The following is a 20,733-nucleotide window of genomic DNA, read 5'->3' as shown; positions in this document are numbered from 1 at the left end:
AAGAAATTACCTGTGAGAACTAATGAGAAAAGAGAAAGAATAGCAGTTCTTTCTGCCTCTCATAAATCTGGCTCCCTGTCTTTGTTTTTTGACATAAATTGAAAATCTGATTTAATGCCATCACTCTGGTAGTTGAAGGTATATATTAGTCATTAACATTTTATGCTAAAACATCCTTCTTTTTAGAATGACTTTAGGCCCAAGTGGACAATTTAATCAAACTTGGTCCCTAATTGGTGTTCACTGTAGAATTCATAGGAAATATCTGAATTTTCAAGTATTTTTGCTGGCCTATAATAATTTTCTTCCAGTGAAATACATCCTTTCATGCTTAAGTATTTCTAGCAATAGAACACTCTCTTATGTAATAAAAGTAGAACTGGGGGAGTGGTTGAGCTAAGATGGCAGAGTAGAAAGATGGACCTGTAGAAGCTCCCCAACGTAGCCCATAAAATACCCATAAAAAATGACTCTAAACAAATTCTAGAGCAGCAGAAGCCACAAAATGACAGAGTAAAATAGATTTTCAGCCCAGGACAGCCTGGAAGACCAACAGGAAAGTTTTTTTGCACCAGGTGCGGAGCAGAGCGCAGCCTAGCATGGACTGTGCAGTGCAGCAGGGACAGGACCCAGAACAGGCTTCAGGGAGCCACCAATGACAGCAGTTCCCATACTGTTCAACCCACAAATGCTACAGACAACTTCAAAGGTCATTGAGAAAACTTTTTTCATTGAGAAGGGAACGAGGTCTGACCTTGCTGGCAGCAGCCACTGCAGTGGCAGTGTTCATTTTTGGATCCCTCAAACTAAAGCCCCTGGAGTAACTGAGCAGCTGATCTGAATCTCAGCCCTGAGTGGTGGCCCTGGGGTGAGGAGGAGGAGTGCTGGCATGGTGGAGCTGGAGGCAGTGGTGGAGAGGGAATTCTACTCACAGATTCTGGTCAGAAAAGTTTTAAGTTGCTCCCAGACCAATCCACAGGCCAGGAGAGGAGTAAACTCCTCTCCCTTGATTATGCCACCTTGGAGGAACTGAGAACTTACAGGTCCCCAGAGTATACCCTACTCTTGACAAAGGACTCAAAAAACAAATAACTGGCTGGGAAAATGCCCCCAAAAAGGGAAAAAATAAGACTTTGGATGTTTACTTTCTTGGTGAACAGGTATTTTCTTCCATCTTTACGGATGAGGAAGAACAACGCATACCATCAGAGGAAGTCAAGGCTTCCAAAACCTCCAAAAGAAATATGCAGTGGTTTCAGGCCATGGAAGGGCTCAAAAAGAATTTTGAAAATGAAGTAAGAGAGATGGAGGAAAAATTGGGAAGAGAAATGAGAGCAATGCAAGAAAATCATGAAAAGTGAGTCAACAGCTTGCTAAAGGAGACTGAAAAAATGCTGAAGAAAATAACACCTTTAAAAATAGGCTAACTCAATTGGAAAAAGAGGTCCAAAAAGTCAATGAGGAGAAGAATGCTTTAAAAAGCAGAGTTAGCCAAAAAGAAAAGGAGGTTCAAAAGCTCACTGAAGAAAATAGTTCTTTAAAAATTAGAATGGAACAGTTGGAGGCCCATGACTTTATAAGAAACCAAGAAATCACAAAACAAAACCAAAAGGATGAAAAAATAGAAGACAATGTGAAATATGTCATTGGAAAAACAACTGACTTGGAAAATAGATCCAGGAGAGACAATTTAAAAATTATGGGACTACCTGAAAGTCATGATCAAAAAAAGAGCTTAGCCATCATCTTTCATGAAATTATCAAGGAAAACTGCACTGATATTCTAAGGCCAGAGAGAAAAATAAATTTTGAAAGAATCCACCAATCACCTCCTGAAAGAGATCCAAAAAGAAAACTCCTTGGAACATTGTTGCCAAATTCCAGAGTTCCCAGGTCAAGGAGAACATATTGCAAGCAGCTAGAAAGAAATAATTTGAGTATTGTGGCAATATAATCAAGATAACACATGATCTAGCAGCTTCTGCATTAAGGGATCGAAGGGTGTGGAATACGATATTCTAGAAGTCAAAGGAACTAGGATTAAAACCAAGAATCACTTACCCAGCAAAACTGAGTATAATACTTCAGGGGAAAGAATGGTCATTCAATGAAATAGAGGACTTTCAAGAATTCTTGATAAAAAGACCAGGACTGAATAGAAAATTTGACTTTCAAGCATAAGAATCAAGAGAAGCATGAAAAGGTAAACAGAAAAGAGAAATCATAAAAGACTTTCTAAAGTTGAACTGTTTGTATTCCTCCCTGGAAAGATAATATTTGTAACTCTTGAGACTCTTCTCAGTGTTTGGGTAGTTGGAGGGATTATACACACATATATAGAGACACACAGACACAGACACACACACACATATATTTGCATGTATAGACAGAGAGCACAGAGTGAGTAGAATAAGAAGGGATGATATCTAAAAAAGTAAAATTAAGGGGTGAGAGAGGAATGTATTGGTAGGAGAAAGGGAGAAATGGAATGGGACAAATTATTTCTCATAAAAGAGGCAAGAAAAAGCTTTTTTAATAGAAGAGAAAAGGCAGGGGATGAGAGGGAAAAGTGAAGGTTACTCTCTTCACATATGGCTTAAAGAGAGAATAACATGCTCACTCAATTTGGCATGAAAATCTATCTTACACTGCAGGAAAGTAGGGGAGAATGGGAGAGGTGGGGTGAGAGGAATGATAGAAGGCAGGACAAATGGGAGAAGGGAGTAATTAGATGTAAACACTTTTGAGTAGAGACAAAGTCAAATGTGAGAATAGAAGAAATGTGGGACAGGATAGGATGGAGAGAAACATGGTTAGTTTTACACAACATGACTATTATGGAAGTCTTTTGCAAAAGTATACATACATAGCCTATATTGAATTTCTTGCCTTCTCAGTGGAGATGGGTGGGGAGAGAGGAAGGAGATAAGTTGGAACTGAAAGTTTTAGGAACAAATATTAAGAATCGTTTTTGCATACAACTGGGAAATAAGAAATATAGGTAATGGGGTATAGAAATCAATTTTGCCCTACAAGAGAAGAGAGAAGTTGGGGATAAGGGAAAGGAGGGGTGTGATAGAAGGGAGGGCATATTGGGGGAAGGGGTAATCAGAATGCAAGATATTATGGTGTGGGGAGGAGGGGAGAGATGGGGATAAAATTTGGAATTCAAAATTTTGTGGAAATGAATGTTGAAAACTAAAAATAATTAAATAAACATTAAAAAAAAGAGGTAGAACTCAAAAAACGTTACCAATGGTAAAACTGGTCATGTGACTTTGAGGAGATTTCTTCTATTGTTCAGAGCATCCACAACTTTCAGAGAATTTATCTCTCTGATTTAGGCAAGACCATTATTACCCATTCCTTTTTCATAAGGAAGCTATTTCAAAATGACTTTCAATCTTTCAAATGTAACAACCTCACCAAAACTCCCCATTAATGGAGTATGAGAATGAAACAAATGGCAACATTCAAGATGAAGTGTGCCTCAGGAAGTCATGCAGCTCAGTAGCAAGAGGTGCCCTGGTCAAGACTGGAACAAGGGGTACAGGAGAGAAAAGAGTTGCATAGAAATGAAGAGAATTTCTCTCTGAGTTTGCCCTACCCTTGCCTACACTTCTTAGGATTTGTAAGAGATGAATAAATGGATGTCAGAAAAAGTTGGAACTTCCTGCCAGTGTTAGGAAACCTAAAGCACTAGCTTAAAGTATTTCTAGTTCACAGTGGATTCTAAGTTCACAACCTGTTCTGAAGGCACTGAGACAGAAGCATTTGGTCTACTGTGTGACATCTGGGTGTTAGTTTACAATTTCCCCTTAACCAGAATACTTTATCTTTCTGATCCTTAGTTTCATTATCTGTAAAATGAGGTTGGATCAGATGACTAATAGATACCCTTTAAATGCTAATATTCAATTTATTTATAACTCCTTTTCAGATGGCTTCTAGGTTCACATGGAAGTTCACTGAGGGCTGAAGTACTCTCTTCCTCCTTGATGAATAGCTTCCTTCACTGTGGAAGTTCCAAAGGTGGCCAACATGTGGCCCTGCATCACTGTGACTCAGTTCTCCTAATGCTTGAAGTCTAAGCTATGGGAAAGAGATATAAAAAGAGTGAAAGGAGAAGGCTATATTTTGACATTTTGATTGCTGGTCATTTCATCCTCTGGAAATATCCCTGTTCCCTTATGTAAAATGTGATGATTACATTGATTACTTAAAATATTAAGAGCTTTGAAGTCTTGTTATGATGCTGTCCTTAAGATCCTTGAGCTACATTTTCTATGAATCTGCATAAGAATGACCTTCTAATGGTATCCATGAAAAATCTCAAGGTGATTCCAGATGAATTCCATGCTATGGTGGACCACATTTTGAAGTGCTTGTGTCATGAATATTGGATTTGAGTACTGGCATAGGATATGTAACTAGAGTTTCAATGGTTCATCCCACTGGGACTGAGCATACCATTATTATAGCCTTAAGAGAGAATATGATCTAGAGAAACTACACTTTGATTGTAATCTTGAGAGACTGAGAGTTTAGATGACCTTCTGGGGATATTGTTAACTGTCATGGTTAAATGGAGAAACTAGACTGAGCACAGAGACTAAGGAGACTAAGAGAATATTTTCCTGAGAGACTGGTTTATCAAATCTAAGAAACATTATTAAAAGAATTCTTGAAAAGAGACTTTAACTGTCATCTTGAGAACTGAACAGTTCTAGAGTTGAGAAATTTGTAATTCAAGTTGGTAGATAGAGGTAACTCTGGCTTGTGATGTTTCTCACTATAATACACTATTTAAGTATCTGAATAAATTTGTTTTTTTTGTTGCACAATTAGTAAAATGTTTATTTCAATCCATAAGATAGGATATTAATCTTTAACATTTATCAAATTGATTGGGGTCTTAAAACTAATTGATTAATTAATGAGATTATGCATTTTATATATTAAAATATATCCCTTGATTGCCTCAGAACCTAAAAAAGGAATTAATTAGGTAATGAGTCAAGAAGCAGAATGAAAGAAGTAATCCAGAAAATCTGCTCGCTAAAGGCAGGCTATAATTTGTAAACTCTGCTAGAAATATAATATTATTTTATCTTATTTATGTAGAAGTACTTTTCTGATCAACATGATATAAATGAAAGAGCTGAAGTTAAATTCACATCTAATGTTACTATTTGTATGACCTTATTAAGTCACTTAAGCACCCTGTGCCTTAGAGGTTTCCTAATATGTAAAATAAAGGGGTTGGACTAGATCGTTTCTTAGGTTCCTTCAGTTCTATAGCTATAACCCTATGTCCTAATTTAGCTAAAATAAGATGTACATTGCTGTTGATGTTCAGTTGTCTCAGTCATGTCTGACTTTGTTACCCTTTTGTGGTTTTCTTGGCAAAGATACTGGAATGGTTTGACATTTCTTTCTTCAGCTTATTTTACAGATGAGAAAAACGAGGCAAACAGGGTTAAGTGACTTGCCCAGGGTCACACAGAAAGTAAGTGTCTGAGGCCACATTTGAACTCAGGTCTTCCTGACTCCAGGCCCACTGTGCCAAGTAGCTGTTCTGAAAATATGCACATTAACTGGAAATAGATACTGAAAAAAACAAATAGAATTGTAGCACTGGAGATCCAGAATCTTTTAAAAGTCATCATAACTCTATGTCAGCTTCCAACAAAATGTGTTGTATAGATTCATATCTAGAAACCAATCCTTTTCATTTTGAAATGAATTACAGATAACTCTTATATTATCATTACTTATTGTAATGATTCTTTGGATCCTGCCTCTTCACATGCTCCCAGTTTCATGCATTCCCATTTAAACTGTATTCTATCTATATGGAGTAGCCCAATATAATGGAACACACAAAAACCCCTTTCCCCCCTATATCCCTAGGTGAGCCTTTGAGTTGCTAAGATAAATTATTCTGATTCTAGGCCTGAAGGCAGTAGGAAATAAATCAATGAAGAAGAGCTTCTTAAAAAAAATGGATTTTCTTAAATTTCTCAGGGCCCTATTGTAGGGAACAGTGAGCAAGAGTTCTAAGCTTTTAAAATTTCTTTCTCTATATAATTTTTGAAATGTCACTTAAACTCTGGGCTTTAATTTAAGATCCCGTGCATTGCTGAAGGTTTCTCTTTGTCTTACTTAGATGATAGCCTTCGACAAAGTTCTGTGATTGGTATGGAGGACAAATGAGGATAACTACTTTTCTTAACTATATTAATAATATATACTTTACATACGTCTTTAATCTACTTATCAGTGTATATACTATTCCTTCCAGTAAAATGTAAGGTCATTTAGGGCAAGGATGATTTAATTTTTGTGTTTGTTATCCCAGCAGCTAACACAATATCAGACACATAACGGGTATTTAATAAATGCTTATTGGACTGAGTTTAAGAGTCTAACACATTCTGATGAAACCATAAGGACAAAGTTGTTCAGCACTTCATAGTATAAATTGCAGAGTAATAATAACAATGCCTCATATTTTAAAAATTATTTAAATATTCACAGAATGCTTTCTTCACAACAATTTTGTGGAATAGGGTTGCTGTTATTACCCTTACTTTATTGAGAAGGGAATTTCCATTCAGAGAAATGAATTGGCTTGCCAATGGTTGCACAACTGGCAAGTAACAGTCTAGAAACTGCATCATGCTGCTTTCTTGGTAGTCACATCCTGATTTTTCTATGATTATATCTGAAGTATTATGAATAGATGAGAATATACTTTTTTCTTTTAAATTCCTAAATAGAAGGACATTTTACCAACAACGTAACTAAAGTAATGATGAAGGCAGCATAGATCAGTGGAACAAATTTTGAATTTCAGAGGACCAGGTTTCACATCCTGGATCTGCCATATTCCAAATATCTCACAGCTTCAGTTTTCTTTTCTGTTCAGTTAGGAGATTGAACAAGAAGATCTCTAAAGTTCCTTGCTAGCACACTCAAATAAACACTAGTCCTAGAATTTTCTTTCTAGCTTTAGTAACAATGAAAAACAGCTTGCTACCATCCTCTATACCTGGACTTACTTTCCCTTTCAGAATGTTTCTGAATAGTTGTGTAAATAAAATCACATTTTAAATGCACAAAGGAAATTTATCATTTTACAGAGTCCTTTGGGAATGTTTTTTGGTAACATATATAATTGTTTTAATTTTGAAACAATTTCAGCAAACACAAATGGTTAAGCATAGCAAATCTCCATATCAGTTATGCCTTAAAATGCATGTCTTGTTCTATATTTTAAGTCCATCACCTTTCTGACAGGAGGTGAGGTGGCATGATTCATCTTCAGTCCTCTTGACTTGTAGTTTTTGATTGCATTAATCAGAGTTCCAAAGTCTTGGATGATCTTTTTGGAAAGTGAAAATGAATAAAAATTTGCTCTATTTCTGTATAAAAGTGAGATTTTTACTGAGATTTTGGCATTTTCTATTTGATTTACAGCAGGATACAATATATTTAAAAAAACACAATACTTTGAAATACAGTCATGCATTCTTTTTCCACATAATGCAAATCATTTTAATATATGAATTTCTAATTTATGACTTCAAAAAAGTGGTCAACCTTGAGCTTATGGACCTCTCAGTATAGTTAGGTAGGTTTTCAGATGAAAGTCATATAGTCCTTTGACTGAAGACTTGATGCCTTTTTAGCTTAACATAACTGCTGGAGTTTTTGCTTCCTTGAAGTAGCATTTGAAAACCCAAGGTCACTTTCATACCACACTGAGACATTGGAATAGGACTACAGTTAAACAACAACAATAATAAATCACCTTCTGTGAAATGAGAATCAAGTCTCTTAAAATATACTACTCTAAATGAAATAGAAGGGTCAAAACAATATTTATTAATCTTTGTAAAGTTAATTATGCCTCCCATTTTGAAAATAACATTTTTATAAAGATCAAATTGTTAAAAGGATATTTGTGTTATTGAAAAATGTGACCTCTTTGCTTTTGCTCATACTTTTCAGAAATGATCTTTTTTATCAACTGAGCCTTTTACAGACATGGTCTTAGGAAAAAAGTAAGCTAAACAGCACTCAGTGCCTCCAGCCTTCCCTTCTTATGCTCCTCTTGCCTCTCTTAATGGTTTTATTTTCCTAGTAAACTAGCAAAAGAGTTTTTCCTCTCAGGTATGTATGAATTTAATATGGGCACAGCTTTATGCCTAAATAGCAAATATCTAATGTTGGCATTCAAGAAAGCCAGTAGAAAGGCAAATATCTTGGCTGACCAGGATGGAGGAATCTCATAAATGCCCTTGAAATCACTTTGTGATCTATTGATTTAATATCCCCTAGGTACAGAGAAGCAAAGGAGGAAGGAGAGCTAGTGTCATAATTGATGAGATGAAAGCATTGACAGGTTGGAAGGAAATTAGGTATAATGAAAGATGAGATAGTCCAAATAAGATTCCATATGGTAGACACAAAGAGAGGAGGGACGTTTCATTTGTATACGCAAGATCCCATGGAGGAAGGTTTTGCTTTTGTTTAGGAGATGAAGGGATGTTAGAAATGAGAAGCCTCCTATTTGGCAGTTTCCTGTAGCCCATAGACCCCTAGAGAATTATCACCTTGTTTTGGAAAAACCTGACAGAAAGAAAATATTACTCATTTTGAAGGGTGGGGATTAGGCTTTGCTAAAATTGCTTTGGAATATTGCTGCTTGACTAGATATAATTGAAAATGGTTATTATCCTATAAGTATTTTATAATGCATAGTGAAATGTGCCCTGAACTTAACCTCTTCAGCATAGTCCATACATTTCTTAGCTATGCAGAACAAAGGACTGAGTAAATTTCATGCTCCTGGATATAAATAGTACTTGTACAGAATTCATTAAAGAAGGAGACTGGGCCAGTAGCACTTTTAAGATATCTCAGTACTATGCCATATGCTGTACTACATGATAAGAAATCAATCAATCAAGTCAATTTAAGAAAATCAAGTCACTGGAAAAATCTGTTTACATAGTGTGGCATTATATAACTAAAGAAACCCATAAATGACTGTGTTTTTATTTATTAGTGTTTGAGTGAACTAGAGACATAATAATATCCTATAGATGGGGTTTTGCAGTCTGTTTCACCTCTTTCAGGGGAGCAGTTAAAAAAATCATTATCAAATCCAGCAATCTCATAGCATTTTCCAGGTGCTTGGGATATCTGGTTCCCCATATTGACAAAGTTAGGAATGGTTGCAATAACTGGATTAATAATATTATTTAGTTCTCAGCAATCTCCTATAAGCTTCCAGGTATGCCATCCCTACAAGCCATATAGTATTATAAGGAAAGTTTATGTAGTGAATTACTTCATTCTCCTTCATCTCCATGTGGAAGGATCTTTTACTCTGGATGGTTCCTAATATTGTTCAATACAGACTAGTTATAGTAGTGAAGATGGCTCCAAGGGCTTCCCATTTGACTGACAATAATACAACTGGCGTTAACACCTGCTCTATGTGCCTATACACATCAAGGCAAATCAACAAGCATTTATTAAGCCCTTACTATGCGTCAGACTCTGTGATAAGTAAATGAAGATATGAATATAAGCAAAAAAGAAGAAAGAATGAAAGACAAAGGCAATCCCTGCTCTGGAGAAATTGGCCTTTTAATGGGGGAAGAGAATACATAAAAAGGTAGTCAAACAGTTTTAGCCGGGCATAGTAGGAATGTCAAGAGAATGAAGGATAGCTGATCTGGGCCCTTTGTCAATATGTAGGTAAAAACTCTTAAGAACTCATATTATTCATGTCCATGACAATACTCTTGATTCCCTACTGCACTGTCACCCAGAAGGGGTCTTCCACTCATTCTTGATGCTCATCTAAATCTAGTGGTACATAATAAATGCTTGTTGACTGACTGACAAAACCTTTGATAAAGGAGTTTGTCTATGAAACCAATGCCATAACAGTAACAGCTACTCTTTTTGATGCCTCCCCCACCACTGAGATATATACATGATATATACTCATCTCTTCAAGGTCCTACAGTTAGAAGACTGAGCCTACAGAAACTTCAGACATCACCCTGAGGGATGTCATCCCAATTGTTTCTCAAATCTGTGTACAAACAGTTTATTGGCTCAAAAATGAGGTAGGGAATGGTTTTGGTGATGTCTCAAGTTTGAGTAGGTCAGAAGGACCCTTCCCACCCCAATTCTAGATGTTCTAGTAGAATTTCACTAACACCCTCATAAGTTGATGGTAGCTTCCTTTGGGCAATCTTCTAGGGACTGATTACATAGCTTCCTAGGTATATACTTTCTCTCTATTGTGGTGTTGAAAATATTGGGTATGACTTGCTACTGGATGGCTACAGTCTTGGAGCTGTGTGGATCTTGACTAATATGGCTCAGAGTATGAGCACTTTGTGTTCTAGAGAGAAGTGAGAACTTTAGAAGCTGATATAGAAGAGAAACCTGGATTCAGTGATGACTGTGCTGAAAGTGATAGTGATGCAGTTTCCCTTTCTAGGCCTATAGGGAAAAGAAGAGAAGACAATGAGTATTATTGTAGAGCTACAGAGAATTCTTGATCCTGACAACTTACATGTATGACTCTCATGAGCCCAAATTGTGACCAAGGCTCTGTTCTGGACCCTTTTCTCTCTCTACAATCTCTCTCTTGGTGATCCCATCAGCTCTCATGAGTTTAATGACCATCTCTGTGTACATGACACAAAGACTTATATAAACAGCAGCTGTCTTTCCCCTAAGCTTCAGTCTCACATCACTAATTTTCTTTGATATTTCATGTCAAATTCTCTACAGACGTTTCAAAAACAACACATCCAAAATCATATATTTCCATTAAAAGCCTCCCCTTTTCCAAAATTCCCTATTTTTTCCCCCTCAAAGATACCAATATCCTTCTAGTCTCCCAGGTTTGAAACATTATTATCATGAACTACTTAGTGTCAGCCCATAAATTCAACCATTTGCCAAATCTTGCCATTTCTTCATCTTCAAAATCTTTCAGAGCTGATGTCTTTTCTTCACTTACACAGTAAATGATGGATGCCAAACACTGCCCCATCTAGCCACTGCCCCCATATCTCAATTTTTTTCATGTGCCTCACTGCTTCACTAGAACAGCTGTGTCAATCACATCCATCTAGTTTTAGAAAAGACCACAATAGTCTGCCCATCCATCAATCTTAGGACCACAATAGCCAGCCAATCAAAAAGTAGCACCAACAGGACATAGGGTAATATGTTTGACTACTAAATCGCAGTCTAAATGGACACCTGTACAGTAATAGCAAAGGCCTGTCCTAAGGTGAACTTATGATTTAAAGTGACTTATTATAATATCATTATCATACATAAATATCCCTCTCCCCCACCAGTGGACTTTCTGTACAAATTATGGGTAGCTGCATGCACAGCTCCATCAAAGCTAGACCCCTCCCATATCAAGAAATTTTTTTTTGAATTCTAATATTCATGTATTCTGTAATGATGAAATTGCATCTTTTGCTCTATAAAAATTTCTATCTTACTTCGCTATCTGCTGGTTCCTTCTTAGAGCTTAACCCACTTTCTGAGAGGTGAAATTCCACTTAAATGCCTTTGATGAGTTGGAGATGGTCTGAGTGTGAATTCTTTTGAGCCAACCCCACAGCACATCTTAGACCTCAACAGTAAAGACCTTAGTATAGACCCTTGCTACCTTTTGCCTAGATCATTGTGAAAGCCTCCTGCTAAAGGTCTCATTTACTCAAGACCCTCCCTACTCTAATCTGTTCTCTACATTGCCTCCTAGGTAATTTTCTCTTAAACACAGATCTAACCATGTCCTTCCTCTATTCAATAAACTCCAGTAGCTTCCTATTGTTAATAGGATAAAATACAAACTTCTCTGCTTAAGCATTTAAGTCCCTTCATAACCAAGTCACAGTATATCTTTCAAGCCTCCTAGACTTCTCTCTGCCCCTTACACACTACAGTCCATCTCTCAGTTCCATGTTCTTATATGGACTATCCTCCTTTCTTGGAATGCAACCCCTCTTTGTTGTTGTTTTTCATGCATATCTAACTCTTCTTGACCTTTTATTGGGGGTTTTCTTGACAAAGATACTAAAATGGTTGGCCTTTTCCTGCTCATTTTATAGATAAGGAACTAAGGTAAACAGTGTCAAGTGACTTTCTCAGGGTCACACGGTTAATAAGTGTCTGAGGCCAGATTTGAACTCAGAAGGATGAATCTTCCTGACTTCAGGCTCAGCACTCTATCCATTGTGCTGTCTGTGAATCCTTCTTTACCTCTGTACCTCTCTTCCTTCAAAAGGCAACTTAGGCACTGCCTTTTACATGAAATCTTTTTCCTGATTCCCCTAGCTATTAGTGTTCTCCTTACCTTACTACCTTATATTTGACTACTTATATTTGTATTTATTATCTTTATGCATATTCTGAATATATTTATATACGCACTTATTGTTCCTACTACAATGAAAACTCCTTGAGAATAAAGAACTTCATTTTTTGTTGTTCTCCTTTATTTTTTCTTATCCTCTGTACCTAGCGCAGTGATTGCCATGTGGTAAGCGTTTAATGTACACTTATTGATTGATAGATAGTCTTTTCTGTTTTCTAGCCACTACCAAATGCTTTTGGGGACTGCTACTTTATAATCAAGCTTGAGACAGATTTTTTCATTATTTATTTTGCTATTATATTCCCCTCATCAGAATAAAGTGGAAGTAAAACAAAAGTTTTTTTTCTTTTTAAAGATTCCAGACCTTTATTTCTGTCAAATGATTTTTTCTAGTTCTAAAAGATATCCCCTCAATAATATTGTATATCATTAAATATAAGTAGTATTGCCTTTTTTTGTTATATTGGCCTGACCTAATCTTAAGAGATAGCTAATTCTCCCATTATGTAAGTCCTTTTTTATTTCCAGTGAATGTTTTCTAATTTTTCTAGAACTATATCAGATAATAGCAGGGAAGATGTTATTCATGCTTTAATATATATTTTTGTTATTAGTTTATCTTTAAAAAACATTTTTATTGATCTTTTTTTTGTGTTTGTTTGTTTTTAGATCACCTAGGAATGGTAGTGCCCTGGAAGGTAATAAAGAAGTTGAAGAGAGAGGTAAAAGATAATGAATATTGTTTTGAACATATTGAGTGTCAGATGCCTGTGAGACTTACAGTGTGAAATGTCTGAAAGGGGAATGAAAGATGTTAAGTCAAAAGAGAGATCAAGGTTAGATAGGTAGTTCTGGGAATCCTCCATCTAGAGGTGATAATTCAACCCATGGGAGATGATGAGATCACCAAGCATTAATGGATACGATACTTTTCACACTTCTCTGTATTTATTACTTCTATCTTTCTTCACAGCACAGTAATAATCCATTTCAGTCATGTGCCACAATTTGGATGAGTGGTTTTCCAATTGATAGACACTTGTTTGTTTTCCGTAAAACTTTGTAGTATCTCTCTGCTTCCAAAACTGTTTCCCACTGATACTCATTTCTGAGTTTGGTTTTCTTTATCTGTTTTTTCTTTCCCTTGTCCAGGTATCTGGGCCATATTTATCGCATTAAAAAACAAAAACTACCTTTTTCTTTACTTTTGAGAATAATTATGTAGCATAGTTATTATTGCTCATTGAATGTTTGATAGAATGTACTTCAGCTTGGAAGTGCAGTGCATGGAGTGCTGGGCCTGAGTTCAAATCTGGCCTATGACACACATCAGCAGTGACCCTGGGCAAGTCATTTCATGTTGTTTGCTTTAGTTTTCTTATCTAATGAGTTAGAGAAGAAAGTGACAAAACACTGCAGTGTTTTTCCCTAGAAAACCTCAAATAAGTTCACAGTGTTGGACACAACTGAAATGACTGAATTACAAAACAAATTTACTTATAAATCTACCTACACCAGTTTCTCTTCCTCTACCCCTCCACTATGCCCCCTTTGGAAATTGATTTGTGGCTTGCTTAATTTCTTTTTATGATGTTTTGATATGTCCATTTATTGTTTGTTAATTTGAGTATTTTATACTTTCAATCAATCAGTCCACAAACATTTATTAATCACCTTCTAAGTGCCAGATACTCTGGTAAATTCTAGGGTTACAAAAAGAGGCAAAAGATAGTCTGTAGCTTCAAGGAATTTAAAACCTAACAGAGAATAAAACATGCAAAAATATATATACCAAAAAAGCTGTAAAGAGGATAAATAGGAAATAACTGAAAGAAGAAAAGTATTGGAATTAAGAGGAGTTAGGGAAGGCTTCCTGTAGAAGGTGAAATTTTAGTTGGGACTTAAAGGACAGCAGGAGGGTCAGCAGTCAGAGGAGGAAGAGCATGAGAGGGGGTGTGGTAAGAGAAAATGCCTGGACTTAAGAAATGAAGTGTTTTGTTTATGGAGAACATGAGGTGGGTATCACTTGATCAAAGAAAACATCAGGGAGTAAGGTATAAGAAGACTGAAAAGGTAAGAGGGATTAGATTATGAAGAGATTTGAATAGTAAGTAGAGGATTTTGTATTTGATCCTGGAGGCAATAGGGAGCCACTGGAGTTTATTGAGTAGGGGTGTGATGTGATCAGATTTTCAGGTTTTAGGAACAATCATTTTATTGACTTAATGGGGAGCAGATTGGAGTAGGTAGTGACTTGAGGCAGGCAAACCTACCAACAGGTTACTGAATGTTCAAGGGGTGGAAATTCACAGAATGGTGGCAGTGTCAGAGGTGAGGAGGGGTTGTATAAGAAATACTGAAAACGTGAAATTGACAAGCCTTGTTAATTGCTTGGTTATGGGAGTTGAGAGATGGTGAGGACCTAGGATAATTCCTAGGTTGTGAGCCTGAGGTACTGGGAAGATGGCATTGCTCTCTACGCAACAGGGAATTTAGGATGCAGGGGAGGGTTTAGAAAAGATAATAACTTCTGTTTTAGACACATGGAACTTAAGATGCCTACTGAATATCCAGTTTGAGATGTCTGAAAAGCATTTGGAGATGTGAGATTGGAGGTCAGCAGAGACATTGGTGCAGGAAACGTAGATAAGAGAATCATTAGCTCAGAGATGTTAATTAATACCATGGAAACTGATGGGATCATCAAGGAAAGTAGTATATAGAGAGAAGAAGACATCTCAGGACAGAAACCTGAAGGACACCTACAGTTAGAGGGTATGATTTGAGGGAGAATCCAGAAAAGGAGATAGAGAAGGAACAGTCAGATAGGTCAGAGGAGAAGCAAGAGAGGGTGGTATTATAAAAGAGTATCAAGGAGTAGAGAGTGATTAACAATGTCAAAGGCTGCAGAGAGGTCAAGGAGAATGGTAATTGAGAAAAGGCAAGGGATTTGACAACTTTTGTAGGGATTCATCAGTTGACTTTTCTTCCCATTTATTCTGGCATATATTTTTGTGTAGTTGTCTATTATAATTCTTCTTATTTCCTCTCTGTTGTGAAATCATCTCTTTTTTATCTTTGTAAGTTTCTTTTTCTTTCATTTAAAAAAATCAGATTAGCTGATTGTTAGTTTTTTTTTAATTCTCTCAGTTTTGTTAGAGTTATGGTGTTTTTATTTTTAATTTTTTTAAATTTCTTCTCAAAATGAATTCTGTTTGTAAATAAAAGTTAAACCTTCCTAAAATATGACATTCTTCTTAAAACATGTTGCATTCAACAATCTGAAACAATTCCCTATCAATTTGAATACAGACTAGCCTAGAATTAAAGGTCTTTTGTCACTTTGTCCCTGGGGGATATTATCTTCCTTTACTTTCCTTCTCCAATCAACAGATCTTCTTATTAATATGTCTTTCCAAACAAATATTTTCCCCTCTATGTATATTCAAATGCCAGCCATGTCCTTTAAGCCAGCATATGTTTCCTTTTCCGTCTTTTTATTCTTAATTATATTCCCATATTGATTTTTCCATTTGCTGAACTCTGTAGCATCAATAGTCCATATGACAAATTCAGTACTTGATTATATCTTCTATTCTTTGCTAAGTGTTTCCGATGTATAAATTTTATTTCTCTGGTGAGGTTACAAATACCTGAAAGGCAAGGATCATGCTTTACCTATTCTTCTTAAATGCTATATATTTTTGTGCTACCTATTAATGGATTTGTAAATTTCCTCTCTTTGCTTTCTTCTCATCAGAAAACTTAAAAAAAAATCTGTAAACAGTTGTCTTCTTGGGAGGAAGATTTGTTTAACTATTTACAAATGTACTTATTTACAAAAAAGCAGGTGCCCGTAAATAGCCTAAAATGCATTTTTTATGTCATGCTATTCAAGTTTATATTAGGTGAATTATGCCAGGAATCCAAGAGGCATGATAACAATATAGATACATGGTTATAACTGGTTATCATACTTGAATGAATCTGTAGTTTCATCAATATGAGTAGGGTACTCTTTCTAGAAATGTAACTCTAGACTCTCTATATAATTATCTATATTTTTTCATTCTGTGTGCCTCTTTTCTATGTTCTCAACAGGGAGTTCCCTCCAGTATTGTGGGGGCTTTTTCTAGATTTTTTAGTGTTATTTGAATGCCACTGGATTATGTACATTGTTCATCATTTTTCCTCCTTGCTGCTTCTACAAGAAAAGGTTATAATTTCTTGTAGTCATCTATCTCTTCACTTATATTCTTTATGCTGCTTCAGTCTTATCAGAATATTTCAGATCATGTGCAATTCTTTTTTTACATGTTTATATTTTTTTTTTTAATCCAGTGTTTAGTTTTCTCTCTCTTCTCCCCTTCTTTGAAATGAACAGGAAAGGAAATGTCCATATCTGACATATCCAAAAATGTGTGTATCATTTTGAATAGTAGTTTGTCATTTCTCTTTTAGCAGATGGGTAACATTCTTCATAATCATTCCTCTGGAGTGGTGGTTAATCATTATGTTGATCAGGGTTCTTGTCTCAAAATTCTTCATTTTTACAGTGTTGATATTATAGTATAAATTGTTCTACTGGTTCTGCTCACTTTACACTATATCGTTTCATGGAGTGTTCTCAGGTTTCTTTGAAAGCATTTCTTTCTTCATTTCATTTTTGGAAATTAGAACTTGGTTAGAGGAACTGGGTTCAAAGGTTTTTTTTCCAGTTGACTGTTTCTCTTATAATTTTAGCTGTGTTAGATTTGTTCATTGTCAAACTTTAATGTAATCAAAATTGTCCATTTTATTTTCTGTGATTCTCTCTCTCCCTTGTTTGGTCAGGAACTCTCCCCCTATACATGTATTTCCTCATTGTTCCTCCAATTTGCTTGTGATGTGACCTTCTTTGCAATTATTAATTGATAATATACTTTGGCCTATATATGATCCTCCTTATTGCCCTTTGGATGACCTGAAACTTTTATTATTTGGAGATTGTGACATTCCACAATAGTTCATATAGCATTACTGGAAGAATGTTGATATAAAGCAGATGGACTTTTGTTTCAAGGAGAAACCCTGTACAATTTATTAAGCAAAAGCCTACCCCTCTTCTTCAACCATTTCTTTCCCATATTCATAGGCAAAATCTGTCCAGGGTACACGTACTGATAAACCATCCTTATGATCCATCCATCTAACTGCATATCATAGTCTGAACAATAACTCCATTTCATCTGCTTAAATTATCTTATAGATAGACTAAATTCTTGCAATATTCAAAATTTGAATGTAATTAACACTAAGTCCTCAACAAACAAAGTTATTAGACTTCACCATCTCTAGGGCATTCTTCTTCCATTTATTTTCGTACTGAATATTCTCCATGATGGTGACAATATGGTACGATAGAAGTACTGACTTTGGAGGCAGAAAACCTGGATTCAAGTCTAGCCTTACTATATATGTGACTTTAGTGATTGTTCATTCATTTAGTCATATCCAACTCTTTGCAACTCCGTAGACCCTATCATACCAGGCCTTTCTATCTTCTACTGTCTCCCAAACTCATACAAGCTTGGGTTTATTCCTTCCATGAAACTGTCTATCCTTCTTATCCTCTGCTGTTCCATTTTCCTTTTACCTTTAATCTTTACCAACACCAAAATCTTTTCCCAAATCCATCATAGTAGCCAACACATTAGCACTGCTGGGGACAAAGGCATTCCCAAGGCTCCCTCCCAACCCCATGCAGGTTCTTTCTCCTAAGCAAACACTCATGAGCCTTGTTGTGCCTGCTGGTCTGCATCCTCTCTCCTCTGCTCTAACTGCTCCCACTAACTTCCTCCCAGCTCTGCCCCACCCTTCCTGTTCCACCCTTTCAGCAAGCTCCTCCCACCACATATGACAGGCTTCCAAATGATTTAAGCAGGTCACATGGGCCTATTAATGAATGGGAAAGATCTTTTCATTTAAGTTGCTATTACATACATTGGTGATGAAAATAATATGAACTGTTTTTCATTAATTTATTTGTCACAAATGTTTATATACATAGACTGCATCATCATAAAGTAATTTTTCTTTGATGTAAGTCAGTTTGGAAAACAACTGATAAAATAGTGCTTCAATTTTTTTCTTGGTGTCAGTCTTATCTGTTTGTTTATTTCTAAGTATTATACACATATATACACATACATACTCCATATACACAAATACATACATACATGTGTATATGTGTATATATGTATATATTCACATCTCTCTATCTCTATATAGTACAATGGTATGCTAGACCCTGCTCAAACCAGCTCCTGATGCTAATTGGTAAATTTTCACTGTGGGCATTATAACTTTGAAATCAGCAAATACTACATAATAAGGGTTTGAGGATTTTTTTTTTTTGTGGTTATCTAGACTTAAGAAAGTGATGGAGAAAGAATTAATAGCACAGATTAAACCTAAAGATTTGTAACATAAATGATTTTTTTTGAGACCCAATTGTTAATCATTTACTAGTTCATCCCATGCATATAAACATGTATATATTTTTCTCTATTCTCTATTTCTCTTTTCTCCTCTCTTTTTCTCTCTCTCCCCTCCCCTCCTCCCACCTCTATCTATATTTGTGTCTTTATTTCTATCCCGACCTATTATTTCATCTGTATGAGGGACTCCTGATGTAAAAACTATACTCTTCTACCTCCTCCTTGTTTAATTATACTGATCAAAAGCTCATCTGTAATTTGTAGTTTTAAAGAGTTGCTTAGCATTAAGAGATTATGTGACATAGCTAATGTATCAGAGGTAAGATTGTGATTTTTCTGTCTCCAAAGGTTAGACTTCTTTTTCTATGTCACACATACATACCTAATCCAGGGAATTCCAAAAGGTTTGGTGATGTTTTCTTTTAATAGCATACACATATACATATAAACATATATATGCATGTTATATTATATGTTATATATATATTTCCATAGGTTGAAACCAGCAATATAATTTATTTAGTATCTTTAAAAACATTTCATCCAAATTATTTTCAGAGGAAAATGATGTTATAAGCAACCATCACCCATTTTTTTTTAAAGAAATACATAGAAAAAACATTTTGAAGTTTTAAAGAATTTATTTGACATCATTCTAACTATGCAGATGATTCCAGTATGAATGTCTTCCCATTTTCCTTCTAATTACAATGCCTTTAAAGAATAACCCAGACAACCATCTACCTTCCTAATGTTGATGTAGGAGGAGAAACAAATAATTAAAAGTTATTCTGTCTCTAGGAGTGACTAATAATTCTCAAGAAAAGCAATATTTAGGTTGATTTATGTTTAGTTGCTGCTCTGAATCTCTTTACTATGGTGTTTCTTCAAGAAAAGTGTATTTTTGTAAAATGGCAAGATTTATATATTTTGAGATATACAGTCATTTAAAACCTTATTTTTTTTAGTAAAAAAAAATTCCTTTGGAATTTCTTTTTAAGAGTGACTGAGGCTAAAGTTTCACATATTCTTGATTTTACTTTCTATAGCTATAAGAGAAAAAAGATCATTTTGCAATAGCTGTCTGAATAAAGTGATTGAATAGAGCAGTGAAAAGAAAGTGGCAATAACTGAGGTAAGAAAGGAATAAAGAAAGATGGAGAATTTTAGCTACAACAATAGAAGGGAAAGGATAGATTATAAATTCAATACAATGAAGAAAGAACTGATCCTGAATGACAAGAGTTTGGATTTGCATAAGAGAGGAAAAAAGAAAGCATTCAAGGTGACTCTCTGCTTTGCATTTGAGTGGCAACACTGGTGAATTGGAAAGTGCCCTGGAAATGAAGTCTGAAGCCCTGAGCTGAAGTTCTACTCTTGTTCTTTGTGGAGCAGGGAATGTGTTTAGAGCTAGGAATCAGAATTCTGAATTTGCAGTCTCATCTTACCACTTTTCCACTGGAAGTCTCAGGGCAAGTCACTTTTTGTCTTTGAGCTTTGTTTCTTTATCTGTATGTATGCCTGTTGAAACCTGGACAGTACACCAGCACCATGCCAGGAAATGGAATTGTTTTCATTTGAATTGTCTTAGGAAGATTCAGAGGATCAGGTGGCAGGATAAGGTACTAGATGCTGAGGTCCTTTCTTGAGTTAAACTCTCAAGCATTCAAACTCTACTTCAGAGAGTGCAAGTCTGATGGGCTGGCCATGTTGTTCAAATGCCAAAAATACGCTTGCTTAAAGGGTTATTTTATGGAGAACTCACATGGGGCAAGAAATGATACAAGGATATTCTCAAGATCTCTCTTAAGAACTTTA

General features: G+C 35.7%; 1 long non-coding RNA gene across 1 annotated transcript in view; it reads left to right on the top strand.

Moving 5' to 3' along the window:
* LOC140531680 (uncharacterized) overlaps positions 1 to 20,733 on the top strand; it is a 66,136-nt gene that overhangs the window by 27,802 nt on the left and 17,601 nt on the right. The window contains exon 2 of the long non-coding RNA XR_011976398.1: positions 13,106 to 13,158. This is a non-coding gene — a long non-coding RNA (uncharacterized lncRNA). The remainder of the gene's footprint in view (positions 1 to 13,105; positions 13,159 to 20,733) is intronic.

The sequence above is a fragment of the Notamacropus eugenii genome, chromosome 3 (genome assembly GCF_028372415.1).
Source record: "Notamacropus eugenii isolate mMacEug1 chromosome 3, mMacEug1.pri_v2, whole genome shotgun sequence".
NCBI classification, from domain to species: domain Eukaryota; kingdom Metazoa; phylum Chordata; class Mammalia; order Diprotodontia; family Macropodidae; genus Notamacropus; species Notamacropus eugenii.
Note: the sequence above shows the minus strand (reverse complement) of the source record. Positions and strands in the feature narration are given on the sequence as shown.